General features: G+C 44.5%; 1 long non-coding RNA gene across 2 annotated transcripts; it reads right to left on the bottom strand.

Moving 5' to 3' along the window:
* Nucleotides 1-722: 722 nt before the first annotated feature.
* LOC137323886 (uncharacterized) lies at nucleotides 723-7,841 on the bottom strand. Of its 2 annotated transcripts, none has more exons than XR_010963463.1 (2): nucleotides 7,405-7,841; nucleotides 723-3,605 (listed from the first exon to the last, which is right to left on the bottom strand). It is a non-coding gene; the product is annotated as an uncharacterized lncRNA (long non-coding RNA). The 2 variants fall into 2 exon arrangements; XR_010963464.1 differs by having other exon boundaries at nucleotides 723-3,600.
* Between the last annotated feature and the right edge of the window lie 8,987 nt (nucleotides 7,842-16,828).

Raw genomic sequence — 16,828 nt, 5'->3', positions numbered from 1 at the left:
CTTATAATTAATAATACCTTCATTTCAGTTTCTCTCCCTCAATTTTGGTTCTGTCAGCATCCAACTCTGTCCCACTTCACCCTTCAACTTTTTCTTTTCAATCCCCCAGTTTTACATTAACCATTTTAATCTTTCTCGCTTCCTCCATACCTTGACTCTGTAATTGGGCTCTGGGTCAGCTCAGTAGGAGTTTTTGATGAATCCGTTGCAGCATCTGTCGGGTGCCGAGGGCAGTTGCTCCTAGATTCAGTGACATCGTGGTGCTGGTGGATCAGGTCGGGTGAGGAGGCAGGTCCTCTTACCAAAGGATGGCACCAGGGTGCCAGGGTGCCAAAACACATGCAGCTTCAGTCCTGGAAGGATGTTGCTGATGAGGTAAGTATCCCCAGCATTATCCTGTGCACATGAACTTCAGTGTAGGATGAGGTTAAATGACCTGACCAGGACAGCAAAGGTGAGATTCAAGTCTTCCTGTCTCCATTTATATGAGTCACACCTTTCCATAGCAGTTTTTTTGCCACCCCACCCCCCACCCCCCCTTCATTCTTCTCCCCCTACACTCTGCATCCTTGTTCTCCACTCACAGCAGGTCACAGCATCAGCTCTCCTTCTCCTTATAAACAAACACTCACCTGCTGCTCACAATCTCACAACAGTCACTAACAGCAGTGTCGAAAAGAACTTAATTACCTATTATACACAATGCATTAACCCCAAAACACTTATTTCAGACAAGTAAGAATTTATTACCAAGAAGCTTGTATACAAGGGAAGTCCACCTCAATCAAAGGTTGAGGCTACGACTTCGAAAGACAAAGGATTTAGCTTTCTTTTTTATACACTTATTTCAGTAATGTTTGTCTATCATTGAATATAGGCGTACATGTACAATCTCATTGGTTCAAGTGTTTTAGTCAATCAAAAATAGGGACCCAACCCCCAGGCCCCCATCCCCCTTGATGGCCTTTCACAGGATCTGGGAAAGGTACGTTGCTCTAGCAACACAGCTCTCTTATCAGTAGAGACTGTCTTGGTCTCAAGGTTATGTGGTCATTAATTTCTGTTAGTTAGACAGTTATCTCATAAGCAAAGACAATAGCCCTTCTGTGTGTCTTTGCTGGGAAAGTGTCTTTGCTGGGAAAGTGTACACTTCAAGCTTCTTATTAAATTCAGCTGGTTAGCTAACATGGTCAACTTATTCCATCATGCTTTGCTTCTATAATGGTTCAATATTTCTACATTAATATGGTCAGCTTTATGGTTTAGTGTATTAGAAAGTCAATTTAGTAAGGCAAAGCTTATAGTTTTCCACATTCCCACCTTTTGTCCTTCATATATTAAAAAAAGGACAACACTTTAATAAGGCATTATTCCACCCAGATGTTCAAACTCCTCCTGTGTCGCCTCATCCTGTGTCACCCCTACTTGCACCATCAAATTTGTGGGCGCTATATGTGTACCCAGGTTGGACATCATAACACAGCAGCATTTGACAAAGCAATAGGCTATAAGAATTATAACAATAGATATGACTAGTCCCTGAACTAGAGAAGTCCCAATAGAACCCAGCCATCCTGTTGCCCAGCCCCAAAGAGTGAATGAAGGGGGCTGCTTGAATTTCTCAACTTCCCTTTGGATGTGATTGGCCAAATTAGTAATATTCTCTGAACTATCAGGTATGTAGGTACAACATTCAGATCCAATTAGTGTGCATGTTCCTCCTTTCTCTGCCAATAGATAATCAAGGGCCATACGGTTTTGTAAGGTGACGGTACGAATGGCTATCATTTCTGCACTTATTTCCTTTAAGGCTTCTGCCGTATCATTAGCGACTATTTCCCAAATATTGGCTAATTTAATAATTTCTCTGGTGGCCATGCTCACTCCCCACCTAGGGAAAGCAATGGCCCAGGATCGGTCAGCCTCAGTAATTACCCTCTTTACTCGTTGCCCAGCAGGATATTGAGGCAGGGATGATGAGTGTCGGACATGTGGTATTACATATCCCAAGTAACATGATCCTGTCCATCTTTGAGCCAACCATGGGTATGCCTTGTGGCCACAAATAAAGTAGGTTTCATTATACGCAGTAATTGCAGGGGAATTCTTTATGTTTATTCTATCTATGTAAATTTGGCCACCTGTGCAAGGCTTCCATCTGATGGTACTACTGATGCTGGTTACTGTCATATTTATATACTGAGTGCAATTACTCCATCCCATTACATCACCCCCTACTGAATTCTTACTCAAACATATTGCTCCATTAGTTCTTGGTGTATTTGTAAGGATTAGAAAAGGAGGTTTATGGGTCTGATCGTAATTAGGTTGGTACCACCCCCGAAATCTGGTTTCACATTTTGTTGTGACTGTGTACTCCTTCCATTGCTTTCTCACAAACATTGCCTTACTTGTTCTCGAGTTTATCCAGCCACTATCTCGCATTCTGTTCCCATTAATTTCAATTTGATTTATTACCCACTCTGCTATTTCTTGGGAAGTTAGGGGGACTGGTCTGAGTGGAATGCCTCCCTTAGATTGAATTGGGATATGTGAGCACACCCAGCAACTAGAGATACCTTGACGCTTTGCATACATATATGACATGTATAAAAAAGTATTGACATGCAGTTCTCTTGAAACACGATTGAGTCTGCTTGCAGCAGGGGTTGTAGCAGGTTTTATGCCAGTTCCCACCCACACAATCAGGCATGCCGAGCTAATTATTCTCAATTGATTTAAAAGTTTAGGACATGCCATGCTGCAACAGTCTCTTATAACAGTTTAATTAATCAGTCAGTTTTTTTTTTCTGGTACGCCATCGCCGGGGTCCTTGTATGGGGATTTATGGGTTAATTAATCAACTACTAGGCCTGACCTTTGAACTCGAGATTGGGACCCACCCCTTTATATTCCTAAATCCAAAATTTTATCCCTACAATATCCCGTTAGATGCTGTACCTCATCTTAACCAGGTTCCCTTCGTGTTGGCCACCAGTCCGGGTGGAAGAGAGGCAGAGCATCTGATAATCCTATCAAACTATGATTGTCTCCCCTTTTACATGCACCTTACCCCAGCGGGTGCTACTCACGGTACCATTAAGATGTTTTCTTAGTTGAAATCACAGAGACAATGGGGACATTCTCACCCAGGCTCTGTTTTACTGCCTTTACCAAACCCTTCATCCTCTGCGTACATTTATTACATGCAATGAAAATCAAGAAGGACATTACAACAAACTGCACTACGACTAATACATGTGACATTAATCTAATCCAAGGATGGATCTGTATATTCAGTCCCAAATTCCAGAGGTCATCCCACCAAGTGGTGACTTTAATTTGGTCAATGTCATGCTTAATGTTTTTATTGTCCTGTTGTAGGTTATAATAAACCTTCTGGGAGAGGCATATCTCCATTTGCAATGCTTTCAAGTATTTAGGCAACAGGGGTATCAGATACCCAAATGTGTCCTGATATTCTTTTAAGTCCTTTATTGACATCCTCAGAAACTTGTAAGGTGGTGAGGTTATGCCGGTGTATCTCTACCAGTTCCTCGGGTCCAATCCGAACCAGGACTTCAGGAATGGAGTAGAATTCTGGACTTAAAATATCACAAGTTAGATTGGCATATTTAAATGTTTTCAAATTAGTTGTAACACAATATTCGCCCCCTCCGGCATATGCCACTTGAGTGGGTTTTAGATCCGCCTCTAGGGCTTCCATGGTACCGGTATTGTTAAACCCACACTGTGCTTCTGGGCTGTGTCCAACACTGTGTGGACATACAGTGACAGCATGTCTAGTAACACATCCCTTTAATTTTGTTTCAGCCAAATTCCCTTAAAAAAAAATTTTTCAGCATATGGTAACATATTGTGATGGGATATGTGCATTCCGTCCTTCATTACCCCAATATTCTGTACTTGTTACACCTCTCGTCCCTGGGTATCGGGTGCCATCACCGGTATTACTAGTACCAACCCTAGGAGCCCTCCTCCGTCAGGTTTACACTCCACTTGAGTAGGGTACACCCGCACCATTGCCCTGAATTGGCAAGGGGTGATGTTCTTGTTTGGTAACAGCCGGTCGGAGGTACCACCTCCATCATGCCCACAGGTCAGGTTCACCCTCGGTTTGTTGATTCATTATCCATAAGGGTACTTCCCCTGCCTGTATCTGGGCTAGGTTCTCTCGTGTCTGTTCCACAATCCAGTTACCATAGGTACTGCGGATGTCATTAGCAGCCGCCTGCTAAGATACGTTATATTCCTCTTTTATTAATTTATTAATGGTTTGGGCATGTGTTTCTAGCACTGTAGCTATCCTTTGCAAATGTATGGTCAGCATTTGATCCTCAGACAATTCCTTATCTGTTTTTTCATTTATTTTTAAATATATCTTTAATGCGAGACCCTAAATCTCTGACCTTTTGATCTAATGTTGCCAAATCAATGTTACTGTCCGATACAATATTTACAGTCAGCTCTAATATCCCAAAATTTGTTTATTTTACGTAATTTCTTCTTGAATCGCTTTTCATTTCCCAAAATATCCCACTATATTGTGCCCGAGTCCCTTCTATCATTTCACAATTATCCCAACTTGAGAGCAGTATTGTTGGACTGACAGGACTTGTCAATGTAAAATTTTTCTTCCCTCTCGAAAAGAATTCTTCCTTGATACACAGCATTCAATAGGAACCATTTAGACTGGACTTCTTTTATTTTAAATATAATTTGATTATCCCCTTAAATTACAAGTAAATCTTTCCTTTCTCGAGTGCTTGAATAGCAACTCATATAAATTTTTCTTATCAATTCCAATTTCAGAAACATATTATGTCCAGGCTTTGTGGTTTTATAGTAGAGACAGAAGTACTTGTAATTACTTTTGGATGTAACTCCCATATCTTCCCACCTCGAGCACTCTGTCTCGGAAGACAATAAATGGGTTAAAACAAAACAAATCAAAATGTTTTTAAAGGAAGAGAATCAGGTTGATATCACCACGCTGTGACATTTGGTATCTGCTGATGTCTGCAGCTAAAGTCTTAAATCTTTAACATCACTGGATCGTTTCATGCACCAAATTTGTCCAGCAAAGGTTGCACCGTAACTTTGTAATTACTCTTGGTAACCAGGGTCACCTGTTTTAAAAGAAACAGAGAAAATCCATTGCGGCTCTTCTTGAGAGCCCAAGGGGTTAATTTGTCAAATCATCTTTTATTATTTATTTTGTCCAAAGGAATAATCTTTTTACCCGAAACAAATCCAGAAAATAAAACAGGAGAGAGAATTTGCCTAGTCCCTCTCTCTCTCTCTCTGGAGCGTGCAGCCTGTCTGAAATAAACACTGTCTCTCCCACATACAGATGTACGTAGGACTGCAGATTGGAATTTCTAACTCCAAGTCCTAATCTCTGTGTTTTCAAGATGTACAAATCTATCTCTTTTACGATGTCCACCTCCATTCCATGTCTCGCTTTGTTTTAACACTTGAGTTAGGAGGTGTTGAGATAATTGTTGAATTTTCTTAGTATTCTCAACGCGAGTTATATAATTTGTCAGGGAAGGTCTCCCCTCTTTGGTCAGATCTTGTATTGTATCTACTATTCGTGAATAGCCCCGAACTTGTCGAACTTCGTTATCATACTGTGGCGGGGTAAAACTGATAGGCGTTTAGTACCCTGTGTCAGTACATAGCTCAAGTAATGGACTTCCAATTCTAACCTATACCAATTGTTACCTCATGTTCATCTGTGTAATGGTTAGCTTCAGACAGTTCTCAACCGACTGGGTCATTTCTATCTGTTTGAACTGCTCTTGGCATGACAGTCTGGCTTCTTGAGATGGAAGGGGTTAACATTAACTTGCTCTTGTGGTAGGAGTAATTTGATACTACTCCCTCTGAGATTAAGTTTCCACAATCAAAATTTCTCTTCACACAGGTTTGACTGATTTTTTTTTTCACATTTATGGATTGCTTTTACACTATATATTTGCACACTATTTTGAGATTTATTTTTAATCATAGTGTTTAATCAATCACAATAGCACAAGAATGCTTCGAAGATCAGTTTAATTTATAACTAGAGATCATCCTGCAAATGTAACTTGTAATTCTTTAAATCTGCACTTTATCTTTTCTTTACAATTAAACTTCATTTTGTCTTGGTGAATTTCACATAAATTCTTTTGTTTAGAAAAAATTCATACCGGGAAATAACATCTTCCATCGTACATTTTAGTTTATAGTTAGTCTTCGTAACTTTTATAATTTGCTCGTCATACACAACTATAGTTTTCCAATTCTTTTTTTTTTCACATAGTTTTAGTGGGTTTGATTATAACCAACTCTCCGAGCTGTTCCAGGTTTCCGACTTTTCCTATCACTGTGATACCAGATAGCTTTTTTTCTGTCCCGTTAATTTTTTAAATCTTTTTTAAACCACAGCCAATCACAAAAATAAAAATTCAAAATGCCAATTTTTTAGAAGATCCCATGTCTGGAATTTAACATGCCCACATTTTATAAGAACCAGAATTTAATAGGTCACTTAACCTCAATAACTCCAATTTTAATTCAGCAATATCAGAATTGAACACAAGACAAAACAGATACATTACACAAAAGAAGAAAACACGTAAGACGCAGTAAGAAGGGGGCGTGGCCCACAACACCGAAAAAAAAACACACAATCAGGACAGGCTTTTTTAAAGAGACAGTACACCAAAACAAAAGGACCCTTTCTTTTCCGGGTCTCTGTCTTTTAAACATTTTTCTAGTCACTTAATTCTATCCATATTAAATGTACCGTCTTTGGGAAAGGGATATTTCTTAGTTCTGGTCCATTTGGACCAAACTATCAACTCGTCAGTTGATTCTTTTCCAAAGTTTCTGTACATGTGAGCAGCAGGTGTTCCCTTTGGAGGGATTTTGCTAGCGTTGGCGTCCATGGCTTATAGTTTGTACAATCCTCCACACTGTAATTACACAACAATCAAGACCTATCTTAACTATCACAATTCTATACTTGATAATTCAGCTGATCGGACAAGACGTCATGTGTTCTCTACATTCACCTTAACCAGCTCAGACTAGGTGCGTGAGAGAAACGTCTGCACTTAGTTGAATCAGCTGACTTACGCAAGATTTTTTAGAAAGTGCTCCTACACTTGAGCACTATCAGTGTTTCTACCTAAACACTTAATTCAGGTAAACCAGAATTTCGCACTTTTTCCGAATCCACGACATCCACACCAGTCTGCGTTTGTCGCCACTACAGACTTGCAAATTTCGCACTTTTCCGAATTACGCAACATTTAGTCTGCGCTTATCCAAATTATAACTTTACACACAAAAAATTTTTTTTTTTTTAAAAACAAATCTGTAACTGGTTACCTTTTCTTCTGGCGCCTCTCCACTAGGAGGTGACAGTCTATCGATCCCATACAGCAACCTCAACTTCACTCCTAGTATCACCGGTATTCACAGATCTACTCCATTATTGCTCTCTCTCAGCCCGTTACTACAACACCGCAGCTGACAATATTGAGTAATCTGTCACACATCACACTTTTCCCCTTTTTCTTTCCTTGTCTATACGAAACACATTTCCTATGATCGCCTTCCAATTCCTAAAGGCAAACAGAAGAATTAGTCACGTCAGTTAATGCATTCACCTTTCAATCGCTGTGTGTCTGGGCTTGCACAGACAAATGTGTCCGCACTTACCGGAGATCACAAGCGATCTCGGTGGGACCTCCAAGAAACTGTCGAAAAGAACTTAATTACCTATTATACACAATGCATTAACTCCAAAACACTTATTTCAGACAAGTAAGAATTTATTACCAAGAAGCTTGTATACAAGGGAAGTCCACCTCAATCAAAGGTTGAGGCTACGACTTCGAAAGACAAAGGATTTAGCTTTCTTTTTTATACACTTATTTCAGTAATGTTTGTCTATCATTGAATATAGGCGTACATGTACAATCTCATTGGTTCAAGTGTTTTAGTCAATCAAAAATAGGGACCCAACCCCCAGGCCCCCATCCCCCTCGGTGGCCTCTCACAGGATCTGGGAAAGGTACGTTGCTCTAGCAACACAGCTCCCTTATCAGTAGAGACTGTCTTGGTCTCAAGGTTATGTGGTCATTAATTTCTGTTAGTTAGACAGTTATCTCATAAGCAAAGACAATAGCCCTTCTGTGTGTCTTTGCTGGGAAAGTGTCTTTGCTGGGAAAGTGTACACTTCAAGCTTCTTATTAAATTCAGCTGGTTAGCTAACATGGTCAACTTATTCCATCATGCTTTGCTTCTATAATGGTTCAATATTTCTACATTAATATGGTCAGCTTTATGGTTTAGTGTATTAGAAAGTCAATTTAGTAAGGCAAAGCTTATAGTTTTCCACAGCAGTCAACTGCTCACAACAGGAAGGCCTTTCACTCTTCTGCTAATCGCTTTCACCTTTTCTCACTGCGCCCATTCTCTTACCACAGGAGCACCTCCCCATCCTTCTCCGAACTTATTGCTTTTCCCTCTCGGCATGCTCTCTGGATGAAGAAGCCTCACGCATCTGAACAACAGTTTACAACAAAGAAACACTAACTTTCTGCAACTCTTTCATCAGGAGAAGATGTATCACAACCAGAGGGAGTGGGCCCTAACCAGAGTCAGAGAGGGGAGAGGGCGGTGGAGGGTGGGGAGATGCCTGCCTCCGTGCATCATCTCAGTCAGATGGAGGAGGAAGTCATCCAGATATTGGGCCAAGGAACAACTAGAACCATTGGTGATGGCAAGGCTGGCACAAACCCACAGCAGGTGTCTGCCTTTATTACTATTATCCCTTTTTCGTCTCACTATTCTGCATAGTCCATGTGGTACCATGGTGCTGACTAGTGCTGAAAGTTCTCAATTGCTTTGTTAACTGTCATGTCCCTAGTAACCTTAGTCCCTTCTCCCTTTCTCTAGATTTTCCGCATACTTTGGAAGATCAAGCAGAAGCTTTGGAGATGGACAACCCTCCCGATAAGAAGCACTGGCTCAGATAGAGGGTGAGGTAGAAGTCATTGCACAGCACAGCTCTCGAAACAAGAAGAAGGAGGCAGTGGAAACGGGAATCCAGGACATGGAGGGCAGACCCAGGTCCTAGTTCAGCTATAGAGGATCGAGATACAGACCAGGCAGGGGTCCTATCTCTGATATAGATGATCGGGACACAGACCTGGCCCTGGTCCTGTCTCTGGTATAGACGATCAAGACACAGACCTCAGAGGTCCAGCCCACAGAAGGAGACTGCTTCACACGCACCAGCAGTTGTTGGGGATATTGGACTGTCTGCCTATGAGTTACTGCAGCTTGTCTGAGAGTATGGAGGAGTTCCATTCCAACATGTACGCCATTCTGGAGTCTACCATGGAGCATGTGGTCACCTCTGTGGACACTGCAGACGGGGCATCTGCCCAGGAGTCTGTGTTAACACTTCGGGCAGCATTGATCGAAGCTCAGACTGGTGCCATTCAGGCTCTGGGCTCCTCACTATCTGCCGGTGTCAAAAGGCTGTTGGAACACGTGACCTGTGCTTCAGCAGCGTCTCCGATCTCCTACGGTCTGTTCAACCGCAGATCACCGGGACTGAGGTCCTGCAGGCCCATGGGAGTGGAAATTGCTCAGTGGAAATGGCACATGCTGCCCGCTCCCACGCCTGCTCCCGTGCCACCCACTGAACCAGTGTCTGCCATGGTGCATGAAAGGCAGCTGGGCCAGGCTGCCCCGGCAACAGCTGAGATGTTGCAGTCTCCAGCCCTCCCCTCAATGGCCCGAGCTGCGAGAGGTTGCCGACCACGAGCATCTCAAGGGTCCTCATCTCAACATCGTGTTGTAATCACTTCTCAAGTTGTGAATCCTTCCACGGCACTGAAATATCAACATCAGCAAAAGTACTGACCAGTTTTCTCTGTGAGCTGCTTGTCCCTTTAAACACTGCTCCTAAATGCCGATTCCTGTCTTCACCGCCAAGGATTGCCGGTCGGGCCCAGCCCTCAGTGTTACTTCTGTTTTGCCTGCCAAAAATTGCATCAGAGTTCTAATCAAGTCATAGGAGCCTATTTGAATATCATTATTAGTCCACTGCCATGCTCAGGCAGCCGCCCAGCACAGTTAATCTAAGGAGCCCTAGAAATTGGTGCCGGCAGCACCATTATTGGAAATGGGGCAATAAATCGTTCCCCACAATTTTTGGGGCCCCATTGTCCCGTTTCCGCCGGGCAGGACCCCTGAAAAGCCATCTCTGTATGTTAGAATAAAAACTACAAATGAACAGCATGAAAATCTTCAGCCCTTCTGGCATATTCCCACTGTAAGTTTGGTGGGGGTACACCAGAAGGACCAGATACTAGGTTGGGACCCAGATAAGGCAGCTCCTGACCTGGGTATTGATGTACCCACAAAGGCTTGTTGGGGCAGAGCCTTGCCCACCCCAAACATGACCCTCGAGGTAAGAGGGGGCAAGGCTGGGGGCAAGACTTCCTACATCAGGAGCTCAATTTTGCAATAGTGGTGGGTGGGCTGTGGGGTGCGGGGGATGAAGGTGCTCGTGGCAAACCCGAATGAACAATACTTACCATTTCCGACCCGATCGCATTGTGATTGATGATGATTAACGTGCTCTCCGAGTTTCGCACCCAGCAGCCAGCCTGATTGACAGGCCGGCTGTCGACAGGAGCTGCAACACGAGGCGGGGGCAGAGAAAGAGAGAGAGTGAGATGTCATCCGGCGCTGGAATGGAAGATCAGGGAGGAGAGGGGAAGATCGGGGGGGGAGAGGAAGATCGGGGGGGGGGGGAGGGGGAAGATCGGGGGGGGAGAAAGGAAGATCGGGGGGGAGAGGAAAGATCGGGGGGAGAGAGGAAGATCGGGGGGGGAGGGGGAAGATCGGGGGGGGAGGGGGAAGATCGGGGGGGGAGAAAGGAAGATCGGGGGGGAGAGGGAAGATCGGGGGGAGAGAGGAAGATCGGGGGGGGGCGAGGGGAAGATCGGGGGGGAGAGAGGAAGATCGGGGGGAGAGGAAGATCGGGGGGGGAGGGGGAAGATCGGGGGGGGGGAGAAAGGAAGATCGGGGGGGAGAGGGAAGATCGGGGGGAGAGAGGAAGATCGGGGGGGGCAGAGGAAGATCGGGGGGGGAGAGAGGAAGATCGGGGGGGGAGGGGGAAGATCGGGGGGGGGAGAAAGGAAGATCGGGGGGGTGAGGGAAGATCGGGGGGAGAGAGGAAGATCGGGGGGGGGCGAGGGGAAGATCGGGGGGGAGAGAGGAAGATCGGGGGGAGAGGAAGATCGGGGGGGAGGGGGAAGATCGGGGGGGAGAGGGAAGATTGGGGGGAGAGAGGAAGATCGGGGGGGCAGAGGAAGATCGGGGGGGAGAGAGGAAGATCGGGGTAAAGAGGGGGAGGTTGGGGGAACATCGGGGGGGATAAGAGGGGGAGATCGTGGGGACATCAGGGGGATGAAGAGGGGGAGATTGGGGGGACATCGGGGGTGTAAAGAGGGGGAGGTCGGGTGGAGAGCAGGGGGTGAAGAGGGGGAGATCGTGGGGACATCAGGGGGATGAAGAGGGGGAGACTGGGGGGACATCGGGGGTGTAAAGAGGGGGAGGTTGGGGAAAATCGGGGGGGGGTGAAGAGTGGGAGATCGGAGGGGGAGACATCGAACATCGGAGCAGGGTGGAAAGGTAAGTTGATTTTGAGTTCTAACGTTTCACCAGGCCAGGCGTGAATCAGAAGTGGTGGGCAAGACGCTGAGGTAAATTAAAAATCGTTCTAAGTAAGTAATCTGTCAGAAGTAAAGTGCCTGAAGTACCTCAATAAGGTACATTTGGCAAGCCGGCGGAACTTCCGGATTCCGGACGCCCGCACAAACATAGGTGTGTCCGTGGGGAGCTCGGAAGTCGGCGGGTTGGAGCCGGCTTCCGAACCCAAATGGGATTTCCCTGATTTTCGGAGCCCCCATGCCCCCAACGCACCCACAATTTCCCCGTAATATTGAGCCCCAGGAGTTCCTACAACCTCGACCAACTTTTCACCTCCACCATGTGATGTTGGCAACCTACATGTAAGAGAGAAAGGTGAAGGGGAACTCTGGAATTCTACAGCTCTCAGCCATTGCTGCACCATGAGCTTCATGGTTCAGAGCAAACAACGGAGAGAAGGAATTCCAGACGTTTTCAATATATTATTTTCCTGATCCTTCCCAACAGAAGCTCCACTTAATCAAGGGACTGGGGTCATTTATGCAGTGGGCTTTCGGTTAAAATTTAAAATGTGATTCCAACAAGACAAGATTCAGCAAACTTCATTGTTTGCTTCTAAACGATGAGCAGGGCTCCACTTTCATAAAACACTTCATCAAGTAACAGATTTAAGTACCAGACAACCCAATGATTGAAACCTCTACATGAGTGAAGTAAGCAGACTTGATACTGTATCACTTGTCCATCTCCCCACACCCAGTTCCAGCAGCAAAATCCCAGCTCACCAGCAGCTACCATTAGACTGAGGAAACTTGTCACAAGTGTATGACAGGCTGGTTTGAGCGCTGTGTCTGGTGAACTCTTATCTGATCAGTGAAGTGAGAAACAACAAGAATGAACATCAGTAAATATTCTCTTTATACTTTTAATATCATCCACAGAATACAAGGCAACCGTGTGATGTGTAACTTACCACAACCCAAGAGTACTATTTCTGCTAAATTCCCATCCGTTGGCTCAGCAGCGATTAGTCCTGTTCTAGCTAAGAGCCAGCACGGATACAATGGGTAGAATGGTCTCCTTCTGTGCTGTAAATGTCTATGGTTGCATGGGTCTATAAAGCCATACAGCCATATAGTTTTCATTGTTTTAATGCTGAACACAACTCATTCATTTTAAATGGGTTAAACCTGGTGTTAAAATGACAGCGATTGGTAAATCTAGGTCCACTTACACTGAAGATCTTACCCAGTTGAGTATTTTTGGGTAACGCTGGTCATTGAGGTGATCCACAGTGTCTTGTGTGGGGGTCACTTTTCTGTGGTTCTCTGGGGGCTGTGTGTTCACAGTGCCCGATTCCATGGTGGTTTCGTGAGTCAGCTCTCAACTACATCTGATGAACTGATGGTCTCTCGATCTGGCGCCCAAGCTCTTTTGTGGTCTGGTGGGATACATTTCCCAGTTCCCTGTCACATTCGGGAAAACACCATCGCAGTTTGCTGATATCTCGATCTGCAATGTGTAGATGAATGTTTCAAAAGGATTACTTGCAAAATTACCTCACAGGAACCTAAACATTCACACTGTGACTGGCTAATATCGCACTTTAAAACCCCAGCATGGTCCCTGAGAAAGTCAGATCCGAATGTTTCAGTCTGTTAGAATCACCTTGTGCCAAAACAATCAGTGATGTGGTAAATCCCTGATTTGCACACACCTTCGTCTTCAATATTTCCTCACTGTTAGCGGTCAGATGTTTGAATCCCAGGTCTCCTGGTTAGTGTAGTCCAGCTGCCACAGTGGAGATGAGTTGGGTCCTCGCTCTGTGTGACCCTAATTCACAGACCGCACTCAAACCTCCACACTTTACAAGTTCAGGTTATTGCAGCATCTGCTGCCTGAAAATTGTCTGAAAAGAAACTATGGAGAAAAATCAGTGCAGTTACCAGGCTTTCTCTGCCATGTATTCCTGACAACAGAGGCCATTCAGTTCCACACACATAGGAGATCCATCCAGAGGTTTGTTTTGGACTGGGGGCTTATTGACGGTGGTGCAGAAATCTGGGGTTCGGCTTCCTGTCTCCTGAGTTGTGTTCAGGCCTCAGGGTTTGTGTGGGAGGGGGAGCAGAGAGGAAAAGTGAGAAATGTAGAAACATGGGGAGAAGAGAAGCATTAGTTAATGAAAAAGATAAAACCCTGCAGGGAAACAAGTGTCAACTTCTGCACAAAAATATTAATCATTTAATAAATAATTTAATGAACCATGTGACTGTAAATAATCATTAAAATGGGAAATGTTATAAATATTTAAAGAATTGAATCTCATTACTTCTTGCCTCAATATTTCTGCTGTTTATTTTGAGTTTACCTTTTACTTCATAAAACTCCTCAGCATCGACTGCCGCTGATGTTTAATCTTCAAGTTGAAGATTATTGAGCTGTTTGAAGCAAAGTTTCAGCCGATAAAGATAATGTCTAAAGAGCTGAGGATTCTGAAGACAGGTCTAATAAACAAGAACGGGATCAGGAAAATGATTTAGAGAGCGGCATCAAGAAGGGACAACAGGTGAGGTTTAGGGGTTACAATCTCTACAGCATTGCAAGGTGAAATGGCTTCTATGCTTCCCTCTCCTGGGTCAGGAATTGTATTTAAACAGCACATTTGTACTGTACATGAATAAAATATGCAGAACGCTTTCCAATTAAAATGCTGACGGCAGCTGTGTCCCCAGAAGAGCTTCCTGGTTGATCCTTCTTATCCAATTCCTGGGAGTTTTGCCTGATTTTCTTGATGTTTTCTCTGTATTTCCCCAACATACCTGGTATTTTCCCATTTGTGCAAAAACAGGCAGAAGCACAGCAGGGAAAAGTACAGAATTTAAATAAATCAATTGTTTTCACACTTCTCTTGCTGTGCTCTTATTTGTATCAGAGTAAGTGTTGGACTTTATTGATTTGGTTCGTGCAATCTTTCATTTGTGAGATCACCTTACAAAGGATTTTTGGGGGTGAAATAATTCGTTGCCAGTCGCACGAAACAGGTTCATAGCGAATCAAAAGCCGTTTGACACTCCACTCCGATTGAAGTCAATGCAACAGAATATCGGGTGGGGTGTAGAATGGGGCGGCTGATATTCTGTTGCATTGAACCCGTTTCCTGCGACTGGCGGAGACCAATTTCACTCCCTTCCTCTTCTTGTACTAAATCGCTTGTAGCAGTGGAGAAGCTGGCCCTGCAGATTCAGGCCAGTGATTCAGAGGTGGGGGCAGGAGATAGAGAACCAAGAGGCATTGCCCCAGTTCAGGGTTTGTGCAACAGTCAGTATTTGTTACCAAGCAGTTTGTAGGGGGTGGTGGTCTGTGTCAGCTTCACCTCTGACTACAGAGCGGTTCGAAGCGCTCCCACTCCCTGGGTTCTAGACCTTGGACTTATTTGGGGGTTGTGACAAAGCGCAGCAGACAACTGGTTTTGGTGCAAGAAACTTTGACCTTTATTCAAGAGAGGAAATACAACACAACAATCTTAACACTCTAATAAAATGGGGAACACTACAGTACACGCGAGGGAAATTACAGTATCCCAAATCCCACTGTACTAGTTAGGTTGGACTCTAAAGGACCAGGGATAATGCTCACCAAACGAAACCTTGACAGTAATTCACCCAGAGGTAGGTCAGAAATAGATTGTAGAGTGGAAACTTTGCGGATCTTCGGTTTTCTCCCGAGTTGGTTTTCTTTGGTCGCGGTGGCTCAATATTACCCGGTTGGTTGGTGGTAATATTCGGTTGGTTGTTTGTTTCGTAAGGCCCTTGTTGGCGCGAGGTGTCTGACGGTCACTGGGGCTGTTGCTCTGGTTTCTTCTTGTGTGTCAGCTTGCTTCTAGAGCTGCTGTCCTTCCCTGTCGAACTGCTTTCCTTGTTGTCTGCTGGAAACTGCTCTTCTTTCCAGACACAGGCAGAACCAAGACAGTTTCTTCTTGTGTGTCGGCCTGCTTCTAGAGCTGCTGATCTTCCTTGTCAAACTGCCTTCCCCTCGCCTTGTCGTTTGCTGGAAACTACAAACTGCTCTTCTTTCCAGACACAGGCAGAACCAACACAAGCAGCCCACCAGAACCAGCAAGCCAGAGAGAGAGAGAGAGAGAGCTTTCGCCTTGTGGCTGTCTCTTCTACAATGGTCTGTTTAAACAGTTCTTACAAAGTTCTTTGATGGCCTTTTGATGGTTCCAATCATATTGCAAATTGCTTCTCCCAATTTGTCATTGTTTTTAATTCTGATTTAGAGCTTGTCACATAAGGCTTCCTTTTGTATCCAACGTCCTAGGTGTTGATAGGTTTTGCATTAAAACAAAAGCATGGCCCCACCAGTCTGGAAACAGTTATCTCTTTCAATGGGAGTGCTTATCGACCCCCTGCTGTCCGTTTTGCATTAAAACAGAGACATGTCTGAAGCAGTAATTCTCCCACCTTCCACGTGTGGGTTGTAGATTTCGTCTGGTGACCTCTCAACTATCCTTCCATTTTAGGATTATAGTCAATGGCCAAAGTTTTCCCATACTCAGGGTAAAGGTGAATTTCTTTAGGGTTTTTCTCTGAGTTTTTGGGGGATCTGTGAATTTTGAGAATCTTACAGTTTGAATTCACACGAGCATCAACTCAACACTTCAGCAAAGATTCTTTGATCACAATTGGAAATAAGTAACTGCTGCAAAGGCTGATCTTCCTTTTGTCTCTGCAGGTGTGCAGGAAGAAGCAGAGCTGAGAGACGGGTTCAGTGGAGGCACCGGGCACTCAATCAGCGCAGAGACCTCCACCATGGGGCATGTACCTGGTTATTTTGAGGGCAGCACACAACACCAGTGAACAATAGCAGGTTGACGCAGCTGTCCAGAGGAACTTGTTGCCCCCCCACCACCACCCCCCCACCACAGTTGAGGAGAGAAGTGAACCTGACCTCTGGGGCCCAGCCTTTAAGAAACAAATGTTTTCAGAGTGTGACAGATATCTGGAAACATTGGGAGACCTACCTAAAACTTCCACCACATGGAGGCTAGTGTGGAGGAGTCCACTACCTGCATCCA

This window comes from Heptranchias perlo, chromosome 7 (assembly GCF_035084215.1).
Source record: "Heptranchias perlo isolate sHepPer1 chromosome 7, sHepPer1.hap1, whole genome shotgun sequence".
NCBI classification, from domain to species: Eukaryota; Metazoa; Chordata; class Chondrichthyes; order Hexanchiformes; family Hexanchidae; genus Heptranchias; species Heptranchias perlo.
The sequence above is the reverse complement of the archived record's forward strand: the minus strand, read 5'-3'. Positions and strand labels throughout refer to the sequence as shown.